The sequence below is a fragment of the Capsicum annuum genome, chromosome 10 (genome assembly GCF_002878395.1).
Source record: "Capsicum annuum cultivar UCD-10X-F1 chromosome 10, UCD10Xv1.1, whole genome shotgun sequence".
In the NCBI taxonomy this organism is placed as follows: domain Eukaryota; kingdom Viridiplantae; phylum Streptophyta; class Magnoliopsida; order Solanales; family Solanaceae; genus Capsicum; species Capsicum annuum.
This window is the reverse complement of record NC_061120.1, coordinates 157,284,781-157,297,533: the sequence shown is the minus strand read 5'-3', so window position 1 is coordinate 157,297,533 and position 12,753 is coordinate 157,284,781. Positions and strand designations below refer to the sequence as shown.

At 32.7% G+C, this 12,753-nt stretch overlaps 1 long non-coding RNA gene across 6 annotated transcripts in view; it reads left to right on the top strand.

The window, feature by feature from the left end:
- Positions 1–9,391: 9,391 nt before the first annotated feature.
- Positions 9,392–12,753, top strand: part of LOC107845998 — a 9,548-nt gene continuing 6,186 nt past the window's right edge. The window contains exons 1-3 of one of the 6 annotated variants that reach the window (XR_001667148.2): positions 9,392–9,908; positions 10,017–10,078; positions 10,788–11,463. This is a non-coding gene — a long non-coding RNA (uncharacterized LOC107845998). The remainder of the gene's footprint in view (positions 9,909–10,016; positions 10,079–10,787; positions 11,464–12,753) is intronic. The other 5 variants (XR_001667150.2, XR_007045942.1, XR_007045941.1 and 2 more) reach the window with 5 other exon arrangements.

Here is a 12,753-nt window from a genome sequence, read left to right as displayed (position 1 = left end):
CACCTCAGGTAGCTCATTGCACATGTGCTAGGCTAGTTTCACTACACCACTCATTATAAAATTGCAATATCTAAGGTTGCATAAAAATTGAAAGATCAACCAAGCAACAAGAACTAATACTCTAGAAATGGCTTCTGTTTTACCATAACTAAGCTATTCTCCATTTACCTCATTGTGCAGGAGGTGGCATAATTACCCACTTTAACTTGGTCACATGCCAACCTCACAAGAAAGAGAATTCCACACACCAAAATACAAAATATGAAACAAGGAATTTTAAGTGCAAAAACTCTCTCCCTCATAAAAGAAATCTCTATGAAACAAGTATCATGCCATAGGCTTGCCCCTATTTTCAATCGCCACTACAAAGAAAGTAAATGGTTTGAGATATCAAAGGGCTTTCTAAGATTGTAACGTAGGTTCGAGTTAGGGTAGGATATCATTTGGGAACAACATGGATACACCCTTCCTTGAACATTAACGTCACCCTACTCAATCTACCTTTTTGGCCATAGGCCACTCTTCTTTGTTTTCTCTCTTTTATCATGCCTACTTTTTAATTTCTTTGTTCACCCATTTTTCTTTCTATTTATTTATTGCAATTTTCATGCAATTCTTTCCTTTGTTGGATCCTTTCTTTCTCTATTTCTTTATTTTCAACACTTTAGGTACATTCGGCGTTTTACTAACACTTCGTGGCCCCAAACTTTCTTCCATCAGCTTTCACCACCCTCGACTTAGGATTTTAGCCTCAAGTTACATTTGTAAGTTTAAGGAGTGTATGGTTCAAAATAGGGATGAAAAGAATGATTCACAACTTGTAATGTGTTTGCCAAATAAAGGTCCAAAGGCTAAGTGGATATCGAGGGATTGCATGCATGCTTGGGTAGGCTTTGTAGGATAAAGTGTTTTTAAAAATTACAAAGAGGGCCTAAGATCATTTCTCCAATCAAGTACAATCAAAATTAGTTTTGAAAGACTAACGGGACGGGTTTTAGATAACACAAGTATACAAGAGATTAATGCAAATAGCTCTCCATACATGACATGCAAATTTACCAAGGGAGATCAAGTGTCCCTCCTGCTAGAGATAATTTTGGAGTATTTATTTCTATTCACAAGTCAAAAACTTGGTAAAGGAATTGTGCATAGTTTAAATGGCTTGGAATGGTAAAAGGATAAATAATTATTCTTGTGGGGAACATGGAAGTCCTCCAAGTGGTTTAATATGGTAAATGGAAGGGCACTTGAAAGTCCCATTAAACTTATAAATGGTTGGCTATGGCTAATACATGCAAGTAAGGGTTGGTATAATGATACCAATATCAATGGCCTTGGTTAATAAATGGATAATGGTTTGGTTATTTGGAAATTGGTTTTAATTGGGCAATATGGCAAGATGTGTCGCAAAGCCATGGAATGTGGAGGCCCCGGGTGGACCAAAATTGGAAACTTATATTTTCTGATATGAATTGGTCTTAGTGATCGTGTGCATGATGTCACACTATAATTGGGGGATGTACTAGTAATGTCAAGGGTATTTTCCCTAGTCATGCGGCTACATGCACTAGGCCCTTTTAGCAGGAGGAGCTGAACCCATATAGCCCATTCATAGTTTAGGACGGTAAAGCTACATATCCAAGGTAAAGGTTTTATAGGTTTTAAAAGCTATATATATATATATATATATATAAAGCATAGTTGTGTGTATATGGATGGTTTTACTTGGTTTTATAAATAACATTATTTTATCCTTACCCTTAGATCATACTAGCGGTTACTCGCTAACCCTCTTCTACTGGCAGTTGTATACCCATGCTATGCAGCAACCAGCCGTTCTACTCCTCCTACATAGTGACTGACTCAGGATCAGCATTTGGGCTGAAGTGGTAGGTTTCCATGCTTTAGGAAGGCTCCATTTAATGTTATGGATTTTCAGATATTTTGGTTTTATTTTGGATATCGGTTTTGTCTATGGTTAAGGGCATATCCCAATCAAATTTTATTACTCTTTTGGTTATTGGAATTGCGGTACTTTTAAGGTTTGGAATGGACGGGATCGATATAGGTGTCAACCTTGGCATTGAAATAAGATAGTGGGCAGACATCATTGGATGATATTGTTGGTTGGTCCATCCTATTTTATTTTGAGAATAAATATATTATGTTTTTGAATATCTTTGGTTATGGCCTAGTTTATGACCCTTGTTTTGGTATGGTTTAGTATGATTTGATTATTAGTGTGGGATGGTTGAACTCAGTTGGGTCGGCCACAGTTCTGATCTCATCCCAAAGTCTTTATGTGAGTTATTACACTATCTTGTTACATTCTCAAGATTCAACAAACTCAAGAAAAGTAGTTGGATATTGGGTTGGGTAACGAGGGTGGTCTCTGGTTCTGGTCGGACTTGGGATACCCATTACGACAAGGCCCCAGGGTCGGGCAGGTCAATTAGATTTTGTAACATTCCTTCTTAAAAATAAGCCTCAAACAGTCAAAGAAGTGATATCGTCTGCGAACTCATCCTTTAGGAAAAAGGGTGTCCATAGTGAGATTGATTCAATCTTGAGCAACCATACTTGGGAGTTCGTTTATCATTTTCCAGGAAATAAATCTTTAAGTTCAAAATAAATATTTAAAAGGAAAATGAAAGCTGAAGGTGCTATTGACAAATACAAGGCATGCTTATTGTGAAAGGCTTTAGATTAAAAAAAAAGGCATTGATTATTTTGACACATACTTGTTAGTAACAAGGAGAACGTCCATTTTGATATTAGTTGCATTAGTTATTGTATATGATCTTGAAATTAATCAAATAGATGTGAAAATAACTTTATTGAATGGAGAATTGGAGGAAGAAATTTATCAACAATCTGAGGGTTTTGTGGCTCCTAATAAAGAAAAAAAGTGTGCAAACTTGTAAAGTCATTTTGTGGACTAACGCAAGCACCCAAACAATGGCATGCAAAGTTTTACCAAACCATGTTGACAAACGGATTCAAGATAAATGAATGTGATAAATGTGTTAGACACTCCAAATCACAAAGGCATTATTTATTTGTATGTAGAGAACATATTGATTATCAGTAGAGACATTTCTGACATGATTGTTACTAAATGAATGCTTGAGAGTAAATTTGATATGAAAGACCTTAGAGTTGCTGATGTGGTCTTAGGGATAAGAATTCATAGAACTCCACAATAATTGGCATTGTTACGGTCTCATTACATTGGAAAGGTACTTGATAAGTTTAGGTATTTGGATTTTAATATTTTCAAAACTATATTAGATGTGAGTTTTGCTCTTGAAAAGAATGAAGGTGAAAATGATTCACAATTAGACTATGCACGAGAGTTGAAAAGTTTGATGTATATAATGAATTGTACACGACCAGATATAGCATGCATTATTAGTAAATTAACTCGGTACATAAGTAATCCCAATCAAATTCATTGGCTGGAAATAAAAAGAATTTTGTGGTATCTTAAAACATACTCAAGATTATATTTTGCATTATAATAAATATTAAATAATAATTGAAGGATATAGTGATGTAAATCAGATTACCGGGTCAAATAAAGTAAAATCCACATGTGGATATGCATTTACTCTTGATGGAGGAGCAGTCTCATGAAAATCATCCTAAACAGACATGCATTACACGCTCTATTATGGAATCTAAATTTATCACATTAGATAAAATTGGTGAAGAAGCTGAAAGGGTCTAAAATTTCTTGGAAGATATTCATTATTGTCCCAAACCATTGGCTCCACTATGTATACACTGTGATAGTCAAACTATAATAGGTAGGGCTAGGAGCATGATGTATAACGATAAATTTTCTCATATAAGATGGAGACATAATATCATTAGAGAACTAATCTTTAGTGGAATTATCACGATTAGCAATGTAAAGTCAAATTATAATGTGTCAAATCCACTTACAAAAGACCTAACTAAAGAGGGAGTCGAGAGATCGTAAAGGAATGGGTTTATGTCCTAGGGATAGTCATCGTGATAGTAACTCTACCTACTGGACTGGAGATCTGTCACGGCCCAAGAATGGGCTATGATGGAACTAATTGCAACTGATCCTTCATAAGTAAGTCAATCACCCAAATGGATACAAGAAAAAAATTGATAGCAACATGAACGCAAGCGAGACTTTTAGAACGAACTCAGGGAAATCACAAAAAACACACACAATACACACACACACACACACACATATATATATATATATAACAAATGAAAGTCTAAAGAAATAAATAAATTATCCAATATTTGGTGTCATAATATAAGAGCAATCTACGTACAAATTCAAAATTAAAAGTACAAAATCTGTCTCTGAATCAAAATTAACACATAAGTAAGAATGAGATTCGAAAATCCTCCTTGAATGCTAGAATGGGATAGTACCTCGAATATCCCCAATCGACTCAATCTGTGTGTGTCATACTCATGTTAGGTTATGCACTCAAAGAGCACAGTATGGGTGAGTACAATCCACTTGTACTTAGTAGGTATCATAGGTCAATTGAGCAAAATAGAAAATAAGATAAGTAAAATATATTATAAGAACATCACCTGCAAGCAGAAAAGTCTCTGATGGTAGCTTATACCCTCTCGACTAATAGTTCTAACATATATCAATACACAAAAACAAAAATAATATAGATAAAGGAGAAATACACTGAATTAAACACAAGTTCAGGAAACCAAAACAAACAGACAAGATGTGAATGTAGATGTAATGCAATACAATGTGGATGGGATAAATGATGAAAGTCATCGCATGATTTTCTGCATACACCCTTTGAGCTCATAGATACCAGGTAAGATCATGGGGGTTTGCAATCCATATACTGTATCTCATAGCTCAATCTTAATCTCAATTTCAATCTTAGTCTCAATCTTAATTTCAATCCCAATCTCAATCTCAACTCTCCCCTTTGACTCATGTTCACAGAGAGAGTTTTTATAAAAATATCTCATTTTCTTTCAAAAATAGTGTTTCTTAGGGATATCAGTATGTCATAAATGTATATGTATAGAATAAGGACATAATGCTCACATTCATCCAAAATGAGGATATCTAATCCAATCAACACGTAAGTATATATATATATATATATATATATATATAAGCTCAAAAATTAGCTCAACATGTCCAAAATTCATGATTATTAACTTAATGTTTGGCACCATCAAAGTACATATGCATGAAAGACATCATTTATATCATATCAATGCCTAGCTCAAGTATAACTACCATGATAAAGCAACCAATGCTCAAATAAGGCCTATATTATTAAATCAAGCTCCCGCACAAATATTATATCTAGAATAAAGGCATATAGATGTGCCAATAAGGTCAATGATGTCAAATAAAGCCCCCTATATGGGAAATACATAATATCATTATATAAGCCCCCCATAGACACATAACAGTAAAACTAATCTCAAACTATAAACCCCATAGTTATTTTTTCCAACCCATAATAAGCTTTATTTATTCATTAACTTCCCAACTCAATCTGAAAGGAGTTAAGTCATAACCTACCTTAAAACAATAAAATCCTAGTTTAAAGTGCCTCGCTATGGAGAATTTACCTTACAAATAGCCTCAGAATAAACTACAATATTCAAAAATAGCACCTATGTGTTAAAAGAAAGCTAACGATACCCATATTCAGGTCAGGTCCAAAACGAATTTAAAAATGAAAGGGTGTAAAATGAGACTTTTGTTTCAAAAATAAAATTTTCAAAGTTATAGGAGTCTACAAAAGAAAACCCATGCAAAAATAAATTAAAATTGAGGTCCAAATAAAGAAAACCCCTTTTAAACATTACTAGTAAAAACCTCAACCTTCTACTTTGAAATCTTGATTTAAAGACATTTTAAAGATTAAATGAATGAAAAATGATGGGATTATGATTTTAGAATTTATCCACACAAAAATCAATGTTGAAACCCTCAAAAATTGTCTTTCTTAAAGATTGGAGGTCCAAAATAAAGTAAAATCGCAAAAGTAGATTTTTATACTATTCAGTGAACAATATCTCACGATTGTAATAAAACCTTAGTGTTTGGGAGTGTCAACGCTAACAGGCCAATTAAATTGACCTTCATATTCGCGAAGGTCCAAGACCCAGACCCTCACATTCATAATAGTCCTATTGCATTCGAAAAAAGGGACTTCAATTTAGCCCAACCCGATTACCTTTTATGATCACGACCCCACCATCGCATTTGTGATGAATAAATAATGCCTTCTCTAAATTGGTGAAAAAGGTGACACTCGAGCACTAGATATCAGTAATCAGCTATTTTGCATGATTTTTAAAATCTGACCCTCGAGATTCATTTGAAACTCAACAAAAATAAACCATATATGTTACTACGTTAACTTCAATGTTTCAGACTCAATGGAAAATTTAAATATTTTTAAAAATATTGTTATCAATAAATTAATCTACAAGACTCTATTTCACTATTTTTCAAATGAATGATTGAAATGAGATATAAAAGCTCCAAAATCGATCCAATCGCGTTAATAATTTAAATTCAACATTTTGATCTATTAGCTCAGTATGTTTGTCCATATGACACTCAAAATAACAAATATTGACCGAATTCAACTATATGGCTTCTCAAACCTCTAAGAACCACAAACTTTTACAACTCATTTTCGATCACTTCGAGAACCTTGTCAACCATCCCCAAACCTTAAAATTGATATCTAGCAACTAAGGAAAAGGACAAAATGGTCAAAATAATTACAAATTCAGGTCATTACAAGATCCCAAGAGTTAGGTTCAATGAGACCAAACAAAGTTAAAAATGACGATTCAACATTGTCAATTAACTCAATCCATTCACATGGTAAAGATAATATTTTGGAAACAAGGATAAGGATTATAGATTGAAGTTTTTTAATGATTTGTATGTTTGATAATTTTGACCAAATAGTTTGATCTATAGTATTTTACGTTTAGGAGTCACCTATGTGAAGGTGAAGTGGAAGTCGCATTAAGGAGAATGATAATAAAGACCTATTCTCTAAGATCTCATGAGACTAGGTAGTGTTCATGATTGAAATGAATAAAACTGTGAGAGTAATAAATGGTAAAAGTATTATTGTGTGATTTGTGTTATTTAGGTATACACAAAAGTTTGACGATTCAAAGATATCATATTTATCGATTGACTGAGTACATCTAATGCAAGTTTACTATGGATAGTTCAAAGGGTAAACTACTTATTCATATGCAATTAGTCTCTTCTTATAGATCATAGACTTATACATATATATATTTTGATGAAATAGTCATTCTCATTCATGTGGGTGATTGTTGGGTTCTAAGTGAAATATGACTAGAAAAACAAGGGAACCTAAATAGAGGGAAAAGAAGTAAATTTTGGTTGCACTTTATAAAAGAGTGATTCTCCCACATTGGTGGGAGAAAGAAACATTTTTGTGATTAAGTATGGAAGTGCTCCTCTTTATTGTTAGTGAGGCAAAAAGAAAGTGAGCCTCCATTTCCATCATCATTGCTCTCTCGACTAGATTTCAGTTTTGAATTTGGATTTGTCAGATGATCGGGCGAGATATTATCTTTTTGGATAAAATTGGTTTTAAAGTTGAGACTTAGTAGCCGTTTGGCCATGAAAACTAAAATTTTTCAGAGTTGGAATTGAAGTTAGAGTTGGAGTTGTGTTTGACCATGTTTTTTTTGAAAATATTTTTTGACTTTTGAAAAAGATTTTTTAAATATGATTTTATGCCCTAACTTTTATAAACTATCAAAATCACCCAACCAAAATTTACCTACTAATGGAAAAAGAACACAATTAGTCACTATTATAAAAGTAATTACATATACATGGTCATATTTATGAATTTCAATTATGACATATATAATATTTACATTAATAGCCATTTTCTCATATTTGAAAATTTTAAATATAAATGTTATATTAACCAATCACTGCTTCCTATTTTTTAGGTAACAAATATTATCTTTGAAATAGATTTATTTTTTTAGGAATTTATTTAATTTATTTCCTTCATTTTCCTTTCCTAAAAAATAGGAAATGATGAGTTGTTATTGAATTTTAGGGTGCCGCTAATTTATTTATTTAATTTTCTTATACATGAAAGATTTTACTGTGTGTGAATAAATTATTTCTATGTAAAACATGCTTTGCATATTTATGGTATATTATATCATATACCATAAATATATAAATATGCTTAGTATGTTTCTTTATACTTTGTATTTTTATATATGTGTGTATATGATATATACATGGTATAAACTTCATATATAACATATTTTGTATATTTATATTATAAATATGCTTAGTATTTTCTTAATACTTTGTATATTTATATATGTGTGTATTTGGTATATACATGGTATAAACTTTATATATAACATACTTTGTATATTTCTATTGTAAATATAATATTTTATATATTTATGGGTGTAAATATAATAATTTATATATTTATGGGTATAAATATAAATTAGCAGTAAAATAATGTCTTAAATAAAGGAGAAAATTAACTAAGGGATAAAAATAATGATGAGAGATAAAAAGAGATATATATTAATTAGGATGGCATTAAGTTTAAAATTATAATTATCTTATTCTTTAAAACTGCTATATACGTAATATTAAAAAAGTGAAGTTATGAGGAGAGTTTTATGTAAAAATTTAAAAGATTGGGGTTATATATAATAATAATAAAAGTTGGAATTGGAGTTGGAAAATTGTGAAAACAACAAAAACCTGTTTTCCCTTTTCAGAAAAAAATTTAGAATTATTTTCTGAATTTTCATGGCTAAACACCATAATTTTCAACTCCGAAAAAAATTCTGAAAAAAATAAAAAAATTTCCATGGCCAAACGGTCCCTTAATTATTGTTTAATTCAAAATCTGATCTGCAAAATATTTTTCATTTATGGATGCACACGAGCATGTGTGGATGCATGTCACAATGCACCTCAGTGGAATGTGACCCTTTGAGAAACTAGTTAAAGACGAAAAATATGACCTGCGCATGCATGTGTTGATATTCGGGCACATTTGGCTCTACAGATGGTCGCTCATACCATGGTCAGTATTCTTTTTTTCAGAGTAACGACTAGTCGCTTATATGCAGATGCATGTGGGTCCGCAGGTGGCCCAACGATCCAAATAGTCACTACTAGAAATTACTCCTATTACAATGAACCTTTTGGCAAAGGTTCCAAAAGAGTTGCAATAAATGCTCTATTGCAACGCTTCCAACCATTGCAAAAAAGACTATTTTAATTGAACTATTTTGTGCTATATCCATTGTTATTGATGGATAACTGTTGCAATAGGGTGACTTATAACAAGATTGCATGAACCGTTGCCATAAAGTCACCTATGGCAAAACTAAATTGGCAAAAAAAGCTATTACATTAGTTGTAATTTATTTCCATTTCCCTCCCAATTTTTTCACTACATCCGCCAAAATTAAAATAATATATATCAAAAGTTAAATAACTATATAAAGAAAATTTTCCATTTCTGATGAAGATTTCCCACTCTCAACCACGATAGCCAGTACGCTCCGATGACCAACACCACCAGTAGGCTCCGTCCATACACCACACACCACTAGTAGCTCCGACCATACACCACCAGTAGCACTGACCGCATACCACCCACACACTCCGACTGCACACCACTAGTACACTCTTTTCCAACTTCTCTCTCAATCACTAGTAATGAAAGTAATTTGTACTCTTCTAATTTTAGTTGCATGAGCATCCTCTAAGAAGTTGTAAAGAGGCACCACTACTTCGACCACTGCTTAAATTTCTGAGCAAATTTGGGGCTTTCGTCTAATTTTTTGATTTTAAGGTTTGTTTAGTCTTCTAATTGATGATTTTGACCTAGTTTTTTGAGTTTTTGTTTTGGGGTTTTCTTCTCCATCACTTTGATTGTTGACCTAATTTATTGATTTTGCAGAATTTTCACAGTCTGATTCAAAGAAAGCTAGTGAATTATTAAACACAATCGTGGCCTCATTGGTAAAAAATTTCACCTACTGTTCATACTAACATTTTTTTTCATTTTAGTTTACTTATCAGAATGTTAATTAAATTAGTTTCATTAAGTTTGATTATATTCGTAGTGCCTGCTCTCAAAAGAGACAAACTAGAAATAGATTTAGGGCAACAAAATTTGGTGTATAATGGGGTCTTATAGGATGTTTCTTTCTACTTTTGCTTTATGAACTGATGTATTTTCATCAGTTTGAGGCTATGCTATCCTTTGAAATAGTATTGGACCCAAGATTTAGGAGTCATGGGTCCTCGAGATGTTGAAACACATGTATTAACACCCAACGTTATAAGGTTCAAGGGTATTTTTTCCATCTTTTATCAACTTTTATACATTTGTTATACAATTATACCTATTTTGGGTCAGTTTAACGGGTGTTGTAGCACCACAATTTGAAATCTAGGTCTGCCCCTGCGTGAAATAATAGAAGATTAAATCATGACTTCAAGTTTTGCAATATTTAGAATCCTAGATGTAATGTCTGTCTAGAATATAGTTGATGTTGATACTTCTTCAGTTTGTTTGGTCAACTAACACACATTGTTTATTGAACTGGTAACTGCAATCATGTTAGACTTAATTTTGCTGCAATGATCAGGTTTAGTTGGTTTAAGATGAGGTCATCAAATTTAGTAGGTCCTGTACTCAAGAATTCACTTTTCTATAACTGTCTAGTCAATTTGGGATCTTCTTATAAATGGAATACACACAGAGGAGAACAAGAATAACGATTGCGAACAATGAGAATCCTACAGAGGCTCCAAGGTATCTGTAGAACTTTCCATATAAACTGCAAACCTTTCCCCACCCCACATGAGTGTTGCCTTTTAGTCCTATGTAAATTACTGATGTTGTTGCTCCAGTTGCTGATGCCACTATGCCTTACAAAGGCTATAAGTTTACATAAATATTACACTAGTGAACAATGGTGGATCCAAGACTAAATCAATAAATGCGCTATAGTGGCAGTGAACAATATTCTTTAGTACTCCTTGCCTGTCTAAATTGTGACAAAGTCCATACCAGAATTTCATAACCTACTTCCTAAAACCCTTGCCTGGTAATAGTGATAAAACAGAAGGCGCAACAGACCTCAAGTGTAATACACACTACCCTTGTAGATATCTAATCATATATTTAATATATTATTGATAAATAAGGCGATTAAAAAAGTCATAGAGGTCATAGTATTATGCTTGTGTGTTTAAGGGGTAGATTGCACTCTATTAGATTGCACTCTATTTTTGTTTATATTAGTATCGATTAAAGGTAATGAATTATAGTTTCTCTTAGCTAGGGTATTGCATTGATCATCACGGTTCTCCAGGTTTTGCAAATTCCAAATCTTAAGGTAAAATAATTCTTGTGCTAGTTTTTATTGTGTTGCAACTGTATAGTTTTATGTAATGTTTCGGTGGAGAATTTCCCAACCAAACATTTCCAAGGATTACCCTTGTCATCAAGGTTTTCAGAGAAACCTCTTCATTACCTCTTAGTAGCTCCCTCTGTGTCCATCTGTTTTTATTTATTGCTTCTTTGTACCTCCCCTTTCCCTTAGATAGAGCTAAGCCTGTATCCCCTGAAATTTTAATGGATTTTTATAATAAAACACCTATATTAATGAAGCCTTTTATTTTTCCTATCAACTGTACCCATCCTTCATTGAATGTGTTCAAATAGAATATTATTTCTCTATCTTTCCCCTTAGCAGAAATGATAGATATCTCTGATATTGATTAAATTTCTGATAAAGAAAAAGGTTTGTCGAGAAATCCTTACAACTCCGAGAATTAAAAGTCTTTCCCCTATTTTTAGACATTTCCTTAAGCCTCTTACAAATCCATTATAATACTCCTTTGCTCAAGACGAGCCTTCTTATATGGTGTCTAGCACTTCTCACCCAATTGTAATAATCCTTTGCTCAAGACGATCCTTCTCATGTGGTTGCAAAAATAGAGAAGATAGCTTTTATTCTTGAACAAGTAGGAACTGTTGATCCCTTTTTTCCCACATAAAACTTAAGCATTACTTTGGTCTAGTTATGTAATGCTGAACTCTGTAGGTGCATCTCTATTTGGATAGTCTAGATTATGTGTGTGCACAAATACTCTCAAGAAAGATCAATCCCAAAGTATTGAAGATGACCCTTCTAAAGAAAAAAACAAACTAAAAGAAGGTAAAAATGTAGTCGAAGAGCCTACTTCAGATATTCCATCATTGTTAGAGTTGAACCACATTTACTATGAATTGATGATTAGGTGAGTTGTGATTTTCTGTGGAGTAGCTCAAATTATTATCTCTTTATTTTGATGATAAACTTGACCTTTCTTACCCTAAGAGCTTAGGAGATCAGCATAGCTACACTAAACTCATAATTTGAACAAATTAGTAGTTGTAGTTGATGTCTCTATCTTCTTTACTGACTTTTGTATAATGGTCCTAACTTGAGCAGATTGGTGTTGTATAAATTCATTGACCTGATTTTTAGTTGATATTCAATGCATCCTAACCCTTGATGTACATTGCTCATTTTACGACTGAATAAGGTTAACATATGCATTTTTGACTCCATATTTTACTGATTTTTATTTGTCTTGTTTTTGGAGTACATGCCCCATTATAATTTAATATGTCCATAATA